A 13057-nucleotide genomic window follows, 5' to 3' on the forward strand; every position below is an offset into this window, starting at 1 on the left:
TTTTATGAAGACACTTCAAAATGATATTTAAAAGGGTTTCTTGAAACTGTCGCAATATATAAAGATTGTTTGGTTATGTTCACCACTTGTTTTGATGTGCTACCAAACATACGTGCTTGTAACCAAGTATATCACGTTAATATTCTCGTAACAAACACATTATTTTTAAACACAAACATATACAAATATTTTTTTATCCGTGTTACAGAACTGGTTCATGATTTAATGCGATATATATATATAATTAGATATGGAGCTATATATAGTATATATAATTAGATATGATGTCATATATGAAGATATAAAATTAGATCTTACCAGATATGACTGATATAAATAGATATAACAACATATATAATTAGATCTTGAATCAGATCTAATCATATATCACACTATACATAACATATCTCCGTAGATCTATTTATATCTACAACCATATCTGAGCAGATATAATTATATATACTTTGATATTATTAGACATGATTAGATCTCTCAATTTTTACACGGGTATTTCATTATTTCATAAACAGAAAAATGGGTTTTATACACATATCATATGATTTGCACTAATAGTGTCACATGCATTTTTATTTAGCTTTAAAACTGTCTTCTCTAAATTTTGAAATTGATATTGTAATTTATTATATTTATGTGGATTCGATTAAGACATATATGTGGCGCACAGTTATACAATTTCCTTAGGACAATTTTGTAGAATGGATAATTTAGAGCTATTCCCAACAGTTTTGCGCAAATTTTCCGTATTTATTAACCGACCCTCTTCAACTACAATTAGTAAAAGTGCATTCGCCTCAATAATTTATATTGGAATTCAATAGAATTAGAAATAAATTTATTAAATGGTTGGTAAGGGTGAAAAAAATAGTATGCGTGTGTTACACTAATTCATTCCTTCCTTTATTTTTGCCCAAATGATAGTTCCATCCAAAGTTTATATTAATTCATAATATTTTGAGGTATTCTATATGCAAAAATTAGGACAGTCTCCTTCGATCAATTATTCGAATCGAAATCGCCATTAATCTTGAAAACCAATTCAAAAGTTTGTATTTTACTCCTCTCATCACAGCCCAATCCTATTATTCCTATTTCAGTAGCACGCTCACATCTCTCTATTAATGCTCTACCAATGACTCTGAAACTGTATCAATGGTCGCATAACAAAAGCCAAACAAATACAACAATCGGCATAAAAATAAATCGATTCTTGGGTACGACCGTCTTCAAATTAGAATAATGCCTTAAATTGGTTTAATTGTGCCCACTCAATAATTTTGGAAAAGTACACTCAAAAAAGGGGCTATAATACCAACTGAACTTTATTTTAGTTCATAAAGATTTATTGATGTTAGTGTGAGCAAGTGTTCCTTAGATGAATATTTTTTTGCTTATTTATTGGTGTGTACTAAAAAAAAGAAAACAAAAGTTTTATGCAAATATAGTAATTTTACTAAAAAATAAAATATTTCATATTTTCCTAAAATGGGAGAAGTTTGCTTAAATTGTGTTCATAATCCTCTCAAATGAGTAAATTTTACTAAACTTTTACCGGCCTTGAATTTCGTACAGCGCTAAAGACATTTTAACAATTTTTGGATCCAAATTTTTTCTTTCAACATATTAAATTTTCTTAAACAACACAAAAATATTATTACTTCTAATAAATTTTCTTCAATTTGACAAAAAGAATTAGCTTATTTGTAATATGTTGCAATTAAACAAAATAGTTAAAATTTTCCAAAATAATAGCAACCATATATCCGTATATGGCAACCCTATAGAAGTAAGCTTAACTAAATTTAAATTAAAATTGTTTAATGTATTGGTCTAAATATTATTTAACAAAATTAAATATAATTTTACTTTCCAAAATTACTATTTCCAGCGCCTTTAGAAAATAAACACGACTAACTGATCACTTTACTACGTAAAACATGAAACCACCCACTCCCCTCCCACCCTATATATTACCATCTTACAATCCTATTATTCCCATTGCTCCCAATCAACTCTCACATTATCGCTCTCAAGCTTACTCTCCACCATGCCAGCATAACAAAAGCCAACATAAAGGGTGATTTGTTAAGAGCTTGATAACTTTTTTTTTTAAAAAAAACGCATAAAATTTGCAAAATCTCATCGGTACTTATTTGAAACGTTAGATTGGTCCATGACATTTACTTTTTGAAGATAATTTCATTTAAATGTTGACCGCGGCTGCGTCTTATGTGGTCCATTCGGAAAGTCCAATTTTGGGCAACTTTTTCGAGCATTTCGGCCGGAATAGCCCGAATTTCTTCGGAAATGTTGTCTTCCAAAGCTGGAATAGTTGCTGGCTTATTTCTGTAGACTTTAGACTTGACGTAGCCCCACAAAAAATAGTCTAAAGGCGTCAAATCGCATGATCTTGGTGGCCAACTTACCGGTCCATTTCTTGAGATGAATTGTTCTCCGAAGTTTTCCCTCAAAATGGCCATAGAATCGCGAGCTGTGTGGCATGTAGCGCCATCTTGTTGAAACCACATGTCAACCAAGTTCAGTTCTTCCATTTTTGGCAACAAAAAGTTTGTTAGCATCGAACGATAGCGATCGCCATTCACCGTAACGTTACGTCCAACAGCATCTTTGAAAAAATACGGTCCAATGATTCCACCAGCGTACAAACCACACCAAACAGTGCATTTTTCGGGATGCATGGGCAGTTCTTGAACGGCTTCTGGTTGCTCTTCACTCCAAATGCGGCAATTTTGCTTATTTACGTAGCCATTCAACCAGAAATGAGCCTCATCGCTGAACAAAATTTGTCGATAAAAAAGCGGATTTTCTGCCAACTTTTCTAGGGCCCATTCACTGAAAATTCGACGTTGTGGCAGATCGTTCGTCTATTCATGATGAAATGTCAAAGCATACTGAGCATCTTTCTCTTTGACACCATGTCTGAAATCCCACGTGATCTGTCAAATACTAATGCATGAAAATCCTAACCTCAAAAGAATCACCCTTTACAATGCGCACACACCCACACGCAACAACAAACCAAACAACAACTCTTTCGCTCTCACTCTCAAAGTACAACACAACAACGACAACAACGTCAATAATTTTAGAAAAATGCAATTTTCTCCATGAAAAATGCATCAATTTAAAAAATTAAAACAATTCGCCATATCTACAGAAAATTACCTTTCATTTGATACCAAATTTACCCCACAACACCACCTCCCGCGCCCACAATATGTACCCAAAAAAAGTGTAGCGTATTAATATATATATATTTTTTTTTTCTAAAGTTGAGTACTTTGTATGAAATGCATTACCTTCTTTTATTATGTAGCTAATACTTTTTTTAATGGTAGCCCGATTAACTTCATGTTCATTTAGATTGTGAAAAATTTTGCAATAATTTCCATCGGGATGTCGGTTATAAAATCTTTCGTCTAGCGTTTTGTTTGACATTCCAACACCCACGGAGTCAGAAGGAATGTTCAGAAAACCATAATTTCAAAACGGACTTGTTTGAAATCAAAAAAAGTCAACATGTTCTCAATGGACCTTTGTAATTACACTAAAAGAAGAGTTCTTTTCTTAGGAACGAAATTTTAGACAAAGTTTTATCTTGACACTAAAACATTTTGTTTAAAAACAAATAAAACGGAATAGAAACAATCGTTCTAAAGTTTGAGATAAATTCGGGTTTATTTTATTCTTAAAGAAAAAACTCTGTAATAAAGGTGAGTAATAAGTTTGAGTTTAGCCGCTAACTCAAAAATAAATCAGTAAAAAATATAAAATTAAAAGTCTTTGCACATTTTAATATAACTTGATGGGGAAAAGCCCAAAGTAACCATTTCGAAAGTTTTCATTCTTTAAAATGGATTAGTTAAGAAAAGTAATCGTGAAAAATGACGATTTTAGCGGCTAAACTCGAACTTAATACCCACCTTAAAGGGGAATTTGGTTTGGGTGAAGCACTTGAAGTCAGTGTTTGAATTTTGCTCAAAAATGTGCTGAAAAAAAAACATAAAAAACCCTTTTTATTTGAGTGCCGGAGCACACTGCAACTCGGCGCTTTTTAAAAGGAGCGTGCCGACATGACAGCTCCGCTTACAAGTGCCAATGAAATGAGCAGCACTTTTCAAAAAATCGTCAGTAAATTATTGTGTTTTTTTTTTTTTTTTTTTTTTTTTTTTTTTTCCTTTATTGTTCCTCTTGGGAGCATAGGGCTTCTACAAGAATTTTATATCTACTTTTATCGATACATATAATTTTAATATCGTTTAGTGTCTTGTTTATTCTTAATAATTCAGTTTGTACAGTTCTGCGCCATGTATTTTTGGGTCGCCCTGGTCTTCTCGATCCTTGGGGGTTCCACTCCATGGCCATTCTAGAGATGCTGTTTGTCGGTTTCCGTAATGTATGCCCAATCCATCTCCATTTTCGTCTAGCAATTTGTCTTGTTATTGGTTCTTCATTTACTTTTGTATACAGTTCTCCATTTGTTATTGTATTGGGCCAGAATATACCACATACTATGCGGAGGCACTTGTTGATAAAAGTTTGAATTCTTTGTGCTATGTTTTTAGACATGAGCCAGGTTTCGCTTCCATATAAAAGTATTGACTTCACGCACGAATTGAAAATCTTTATTTTTGTGTTCTGAGATATTTGTCTTGCCCTCCATATTTTCTTCAGTCGGCCAAATGCTGATCTGGCTTTTTTCAGCCGATTGTCAACGTCCTCTTCTATCCCGTTGTCACTAGACATCATACTACCCAAATAGCAAAAGTTCTGAACAAAAGAGATAGGCTGATTGGAGATGGTGAAGTTGCTATCGGTAGATTGGTTAATACGCATTGCGAAAGTTTTGCTAATATTCACTTCCAAACCTACTTGTTTTGACATGGCGACGAGGTCGTTAAGCTTATTTTGCATGTCAGAGTGTTTATGGGATAATAGGCAGATGTCGTCTGCGTACGCTAGGTATTCAAGGTGCCTGTGCATGTTCCATACTATCCCTCTTTTTTGTTGAGACAACTTTAGCATGATGTCTTCTAGCACTACTGCAAACAGAAGTGGCGAAAGTGGGCAGCCTTGTTTAACACCAGCATTTGTGTAAAATGGGTCACTGATCGTACCATTGTGACGTACTTGTAGCGTGAAGTTTGTGTACATAGCTTTGATGATATTTATTATTTTCTTCGGGACCTCTTTGCGTACCAAAGCTTCCCATATCGATCTTCTCTTTATTGAATCAAACGCTTTTTTAAAATCTATGAATACCATATACAACGGTGTACGCCATTCGATAGATTGTTCTATAACTATACGGAGTGTGTTTGTTTGATCTAAACAACTTCTGTGCGGTCTGAATCCTGCCTGCTCTTCGCTTAACGCTTGCTCTACACATTGCATTCTATTATTGAGAATTATCGCTAGTATTTTGTAAATCGTGTTCAGCAGGGTAATGCCTCTCCAATTATTGCAGTCCGTGAGATCGTTTTTCTTTGGTAGTTTTATTACTGTTCCTTTTGTCCACTCTTCTGGCAGTTGTTCCGTTAGCCATGCTTTTTGTATATGTGGGGTTAGTATTTCCGCTGATACCTGAGGGTTTGTTTTTAGGAGTTCAGGTGGGATACCGTCTTCTCCTGGAGATTTGTTAGATTTTAATTTGAGGATGGCATTGGCTATTTCATTAATGTCTGGCATGTCCACGTTTATGCTACTGATATTCGCTTCCGATTCGTTGTGTTCGCTATACCCGTTGTCTTCGTAAACTCCATTATCGTTGCTAATCGATTCAAAATGTTGTTTCCATCTACGTGTTTGTTCCTCAGTTGTGGTTAGGAGTCTACCTTGTTCGTCCTTGATTAGCTGATTGTGGTTTCTGTACTGGTTTGATATTTGACCAATTATTTTGTGTAGTTCCCTCATATTATTGGCTCCTGCTGCCGCCTCTGCTTCGTTTGCCAAATTCTGGAGGTAATTCCTTTTATCATTTCGCGCTGATTTCTTAACTGCCTTTGCGATTTCGTGGTATTGGGCTCTGAGGTTCAAGTTATCCGACTGGTGCCTTTTTAGTCGGTTTCTTTCCTGTATAAGTCCCCACGTTGTTTCCGATATCCATCTTTTCCTTCTCTCGGGTTGCTTGTGTCCTATTTTATTTTTTCCTATTTCTCTTAGCATGTTGCACGTATGTTCCCACGTGTCGTCATTTCCCGGTAAGCAACTCCGTAGAGAGTTTCCTACCTCCTCTTTTAGTTCTACGTTTCTCAGTTTCGATACGTCTAGGAGTTTGTGTAGCCTTCCCTTGTTTCTGGCGATAATGTTTTTTAGTTTGATTTTTATTGAAGCGACTACTAGCTCGTGGTCGCTGTCTATGTCAGCCCCTCGTTTTGATCGAACGTCTTGGAGCGAACCTCTCCATTTACGACCGATGCATATATGGTCAATTTGATTTTTCGTTGTGCCGTTGGGCGATGTCCATGTGTATTTGTGTATGTCTTTATGGGGGAACAGTGAACCACCGATAACCAGATCAAAAGTTTGTGTATATGAGCATAAATGTAGAGCGTCCCGGAAGGCGGTAATCAGTCCAGTGTAGTACCAACTACGAGCCATTAAAAGAAAAAGGTTTAAAAAACAATCAAGAATTTGTGCCATCTCCTGTATCGTCTACAACCGTGCATCGAGCCAAAAAACGAGCCGGACTATCGACTTACAAGAAGGTAGTTACTCCAAATCGCGATGATAAACAAAATACGACGGCCAAAGCGCGATCCCGGAGGCGGTACACGACGATTCTGACGAAGTTTGACTGCGTGGTAATGGACGACGAAACCTTCGTCAAAGCCGACTACAAGCAGCTTCAGGGACAGGAGTTTTATACGGCAAAAGGAAGGGGAAAGGTAGCAGATATTTTCAAGCACATAAAACTGTCAAAGTTCGCAAAGAAATATCTGGTTTGGCAAGCCATCTGTACCTGTGGCTTGAAAAGCAGCATTTTCATGGCTTCCGGGACTGTCAACCAAGAAATTTACGTTAAGGAGGGTTTGAATAAACGTCTGCTGCCTTTCCTGAAGAAACACGGTTGTTCCGTACTGTTTTGGCCGGATTTGGCATCTTGCCATTACGGTAAAAAGGCCATGGAGTGGTACGCCGCCAACAACGTGCAGGTGGTTCCCAAGGACAAGAACCCTCCCAACACGCCAGAGCTCCGCCCAATTGAGAAATACTGGGCTATTGTCAAGCGGAACCTAAAGAAGACCAAAAAACTGCTAAGGACGGGTAGCAGTTCAAGGCAAACTGGCTTTCTGCGGCGAAGAAGGTGGACAAGGTGGCTGTACAAAATCTGATGGCAGGTGTCAAGCGTGAGGCCCGGCAATTCGGATTTGGAAAAGCGAAAGCCTAACTGAATATTTTTCCTGAATTTTATACTAATTGAACTTGAAAAAGAAATTTAATTTGATTTTTTAAATAAACGATTTCACCGATTTACACGCGTTTTCCCTTGACCAAATTTTGACCGTATCACCCTTTATATCCGTGGGCGGGATTATTTTCGTGAGCGTATTTTTCTGAAATTCGTTACTCACACACACCACTATCGTGGTTTAATATTTAAAGAGTTACATACAAATTGTGTATGAACACAATTAAAAATTCAAATCAGAACACGTCTCCATTCATTTGATTTGTATTTCAACTTAAAAAAATCACATATGGCATCACCAAATTCTATTTGTGTCACACATACTACTACATATTTTTTGTGTCACATATGAAAGAGCTGTGTGACCAAGAATTTTTCGTTTAAATTAGCTCGAAAAGAGCCTATTTTTCCGTGCCGCTCATTCGTTTTGGCACTTTATTCAGAACACGTCTCCATTCATTTGATTTGTATTTCAACTTAAAAAAATCACATATGGCATCACCAAATTCTATTTGTGTCACACATACTATTACATATTTTTTGTGTCACATCCCACCCGACCAAAGTGCCGAGAAATGGCGAAGGTTCGCTAAAGCGAACATTTTTCGAAATAATTTAAAGCGCACATTATTCGAGAAAAGTTCTATAATAGAAAAATTTCGAACGTTCGTTGTTTCGAAGTAATAACGAATATTTTTCGGCTTATTTGTTGGTGTTCCGCCATGTTTATTTTTGACAAAGACAGAGATTAAAAAGTCATTTCAGTTTAAGGAATTGTTAAGTGCGGGTGAAGTGTCGTAGCGAATCTAAAAGAGGTAAGTAATATATTTATATATCTTAAAAAAAAAACTATCAATTTTCTTTCTTGTTTAATTTGCAGATGTATCCAGGAAAATGTTACTCATTGATTATAGTCCTTTTCAATGGCATAGCCACGACCGGCTTAATAAGAAATTCCGCGCAAAGAAGTCAAAGCAGTGCCTTAAATCACTTTAAATATATATTCCTAAATGTAAATAATTTAAGTATTTTGTTCGCAACACTAATATCTATATTATTTTGTATTATAATTATCTATATTGTGTTGTAATAAAATAAAAACAAACTTGAAAATTTTCTTTTACTACACAACTTATAATGGGAACAAAATGGGAATAAAACAGTATAGAAAACCTTCGAAAGCGGAATGATATCGAATACGAAAACGAATTCGAAATAGATTCGTTAACGATCAATTATAGATATCGCGAAACCTTCTTTAACGAATCACTAGCAAGCCTTCGAAAACGAAGAGTTTGCTGGCAGTAACAGCACGACAGATGAACGTTTTTCGAATTTTTTTCGAACCATTCTCGATATCGTTTTCGATAGTTTTATTCGAGAAAAAACCGAGAATATTTCTATATCGAATACGATAACGAATATTTTTCGGCTTATTTGTTGGTGTTCCGCCATGTTTGTTTTTTACAAAGACAGAGATTAAAAAGTCATTTCAGTTTAAGAAATTGTTAAGTGCGGGTGAAGTATCTTAGCGAATCTAAAAGAGGTAAGTAATTTATTTATAAAGGGTGATTCTTTTGAGGTTAGGATTTTCATGCATTAGTATTTGACAGATCACGTGGGATTTCAGACATGGTGTCAAAGAGAAAGATGCTCAGTATGCTTTGACATTTCATCATGAATAGCCGAACGATCTGCCACAACGTCGAATTTTCAGTGAATGGGCCCTAGAAAAGTTGGCAGAAAATCCGCTTTTTTATCGACAAATTTTGTTCAGCGATGAGGCTCATTTCTGGTTGAATGGCTACGTAAATAAGCAAAATTGCCGCATTTGGAGTGAAGAGCAACCAGAAGCCGTTCAAGAACTGCCCATGCATCCCGAAAAATGCACTGTTTGGTGTGGTTTGTACGCTGGTGGAATCATTGGACCGTATTTTTTTCAAAGATGCTGTTGGACGCAACGTTACGGTGAATGGCGATCGCTATCGTTCGATGCTAACAAACTTTTTGTTGCCAAAAATGGAAGAACTGAACTTGGTTGACATGTGGTTTCAACAAGATGGCGCTACATGCCACACAGCTCGCGATTCTATGGCCATTTTGAGGGAAAACTTCGGAGAACAATTCATCTCAAGAAATGGACCGGTAAGTTGGCCACCAAGATCATGCGATTTGACGCCTTTAGACTATTTTTTGTGGGGCTACGTCAAGTCTAAAGTCTACAGAAATAAGCCAGCAACTATTCCAGCTTTGGAAGACAACATTTCCGAAGAAATTCGGGCTATTCCGGCCGAAATGCTCGAAAAAGTTGCCCAAAATTGGACTTTCCGAATGGACCACCTAAGACGCAGCCGCGGTCAACATTTAAATGAAATTATCTTCAAAAAGTAAATGTCATGGACCAATCTAACGTTTCAAATAAAGAACCGATGAGATTTTGCAAATTTTATGCGTTTTTTTTTTTTAAAAAGTTATCAAGCTCTTAACAAATCACCCTTTATATCTTTTAAAAAAAACTACAAATTTTCTTTCTTGTTTAATTTGCAGATGTATCCAAGAAAATGTTACTCATTCATTATAGTCCTTTTCAATGGCATAGCCACGGTCGGCTTATTCCGCGCAAAGATGTCAATGCAGTGCCTTAAATCACTTCAAATATATAATCCTAAATGTAAATATTTTAAGTATTTTGTTCGCAACCCTAATATCTATATTTTTTGTATTCTAATTATATATATTGTGTTGTAATAAAATAAAAACAAACTTGAAAATTTTCTTTTACTACACAACTTATAAGGGAACAAAATGGGAATAAAACAGTATAGGAAACCTTCGAAAGCGGAATGATATCGAATACGAAAACGAATTCGAAATAGATTCGTTAACGATCATTTATAGATATCGCGAAACCTTCTTTAACGAATCACTAGCAAGCCTTCGAAAACGAAGAGTTTGCTGGCAGTAACAGCACGACAGATGAACGTTTTTCGAAATTTTTTCGAACCATTCTCGATATCGTTTTCGATAGTTTTATTCGAGAAAAAACCGAATATTTCTATATCGAATACGATAACGAACATTGTGGTCAGGTGGGATATGAAAGAGCTGTGTGACCAAGAATTTTTCGTTTAAATTAGCTCGAAAAGAGCCTATTTTTCCGTGCCGCTCATTCGTTTTGGCACTTTTTTCATAGGGCTCCGAGAGCAAGAGCTAAAAAACTGAACAGCCCTTTTTTAAAAAAGTGCCTAGCCGGAGCTTCGGAGCCATTTCGAACATAGATTGGAGTAGCTTTTTTCGTTATTTTTGCTTATTCATTTTAAATAATCTACACTCAATAAAATGTGAGTATTAAACGCACCAGTAAAAATTATCATAATTTTGTTTAATGGAAATCATTTTAAATCGGAAATAATAAGTTAAAATTCGATAGTATTGTTACTATTGATTGTTTTTTTTTTTTGGAACTATCGAAAATATCGAGTGGTGCGACTGTCGATAGTTTTGAAGCTATATTATCAATGGACAAAATTTGAATATAGAACCAATTGGAGGTTCATACTATCCTGAATTCTTATATGAGAAAGTATAAATAATGACTGCAAAAAACATGGCACTGATACTTTTACTCCAAGACTTCAGTGTAATTTTAATGCTTATTAATGAAATCGTTATGATGAAGCACTATGTGTGTTGATTAAGTAATCAATGTTTATGGTCATATTCATACTTTATTTGTAATTTCCCAATTATTACAAACTTACACAGACTACAATTCAATCTACTAAAAAATACATTAATTCAAAACAGAATTGCAGAATCCTTAATGCTTACCCTAAACTCTTAAAAGTAGATATGTACATATATAGCCCAATGAATTACAGATCAGTTCGCTATACTGCTAAAAAATGATAATCCAACGCAAAAATAGCAAATATCTTTATTTTTTACCTTAAACTCGTAACAACAATAATATATGTAATAACAAAATTCAATATACAAAAAACCCCCTGGCAAATTAACAATAGTTCACATAGCAATTACAGTAATCATAATAGTGAACTAAAGTGTTGCAATAGCCTACAACGGTACACCGAATCAGACACTCCAAACGTCCTCAAGGCGTCAGGAAGGGCATTAAAAGCCCTCAAAGATCTCTCAACCAGCCCATATTCGACCCTTGGTACGAGCAATTGATTGTTCCGCGAGCAATGTGTGAACACAAATGACTGCGTCAGAAACGTAGGGCACTGATTCCTCTATACCCTGTAAAACAGCATCAGACTATGAATAGATACGAGACTGTGGAACGAACACCCCACAAAGCACTCAACAAATGGTGTTATATGAGGCACCCGACTGACTTCCTCAGTAATGCGCTTTACAGACTATCAATTATTCCGGACGTAATGTCGGTGTTTGAAAGGTATCTTACAGTGTGTCGGATCGATACGACTTGTCGGCGATGACTAAATAATCGGTAAATGTGTTATCGAACATGCAGCAGTATCGATTATGACTTCGGACTTAACTTATAATGTGCACAATATATGGGATATGTTCGACACGAGCACTGTCGTCCGGAATAACTGATAGTCTGTAAAGCGCATAAGGTACTTTCCAAAGCATATTTAGGAAGGTAGTTTCTTGCTATCAGGTGATTACAATTTTTTCATTTGAGCAGAACTTTGATTGTCGGTATTTGCTTAATGGCATAGGCGTAGCTAAAGGGGTTTTATGTGTTCGTTATCTCCCCCTACCAGCAGAGTACGGCCGATGACATTTATTTCTATAGAGTAAAATTGTGACAAAATTTTCCAAAAAAAAAAAATCACAAAATTTTCTAATAAAATTTGTAAAAAAAATCTACAGAAATAAAATTTGGACAAAAAAAAAAATTGACAAAATTTTCTACAGAAATAAACAAAAACTATAGAAGTAAAAGTGTAAACAAATGTACAAAATTTTCTATAGAAAGAAATAATGACAACATTTTCTATAGAAAATTTTGAAAAAATTCGCTATCTAGGATAATAGTTGAAAACTAAAGCAGCAGAGGTCTATGCCAACATAATACCATCAATTTTGCGTCGATAGCTGAGTAGTGGGATTCTGTATTCAATCTTAAGGCCGGTACTATGTTCATTTTTGCGAAAAATTTTTATAGAAACGATTATTTCGCACATAGAAATTATTATTTTTTTTTTTCGAGTTGAAAAACTGACGTTTATAGTATGGCGCCATTTGCAATGTGAATTAAGAAATAATTTATTTATTAAAACTATTTGTGTGGGTTTATAACGCAAACACGGTTCATATTTGTGTTCCGAAAATATACAAAGGATCAAAGGAGTAGCAGATCAATTGCCAAAGGAAAAATAAAATGTTAATTTTGTAATAACAAGCAGCAACCACCAACTAATTCCATATCGCTTCCTCTTAAATAGCGCTCCCTGTTACCTAAATAAACGCCGCTTTTTATATGCGAAATAATGGTTTCTATAATTTTTTTCTCGCAAGAATGAACATAGTACCGGCCTTATGATGGGATGATGCCAAAGGAAAAATAAAATGAAATGGGATGATGCCAAAGGAAAAATAAAATGTTAA

The sequence above is a fragment of the Haematobia irritans genome, chromosome 2 (assembly GCF_050003625.1).
Source record: "Haematobia irritans isolate KBUSLIRL chromosome 2, ASM5000362v1, whole genome shotgun sequence".
Classification (NCBI taxonomy): domain Eukaryota; kingdom Metazoa; phylum Arthropoda; class Insecta; order Diptera; family Muscidae; genus Haematobia; species Haematobia irritans.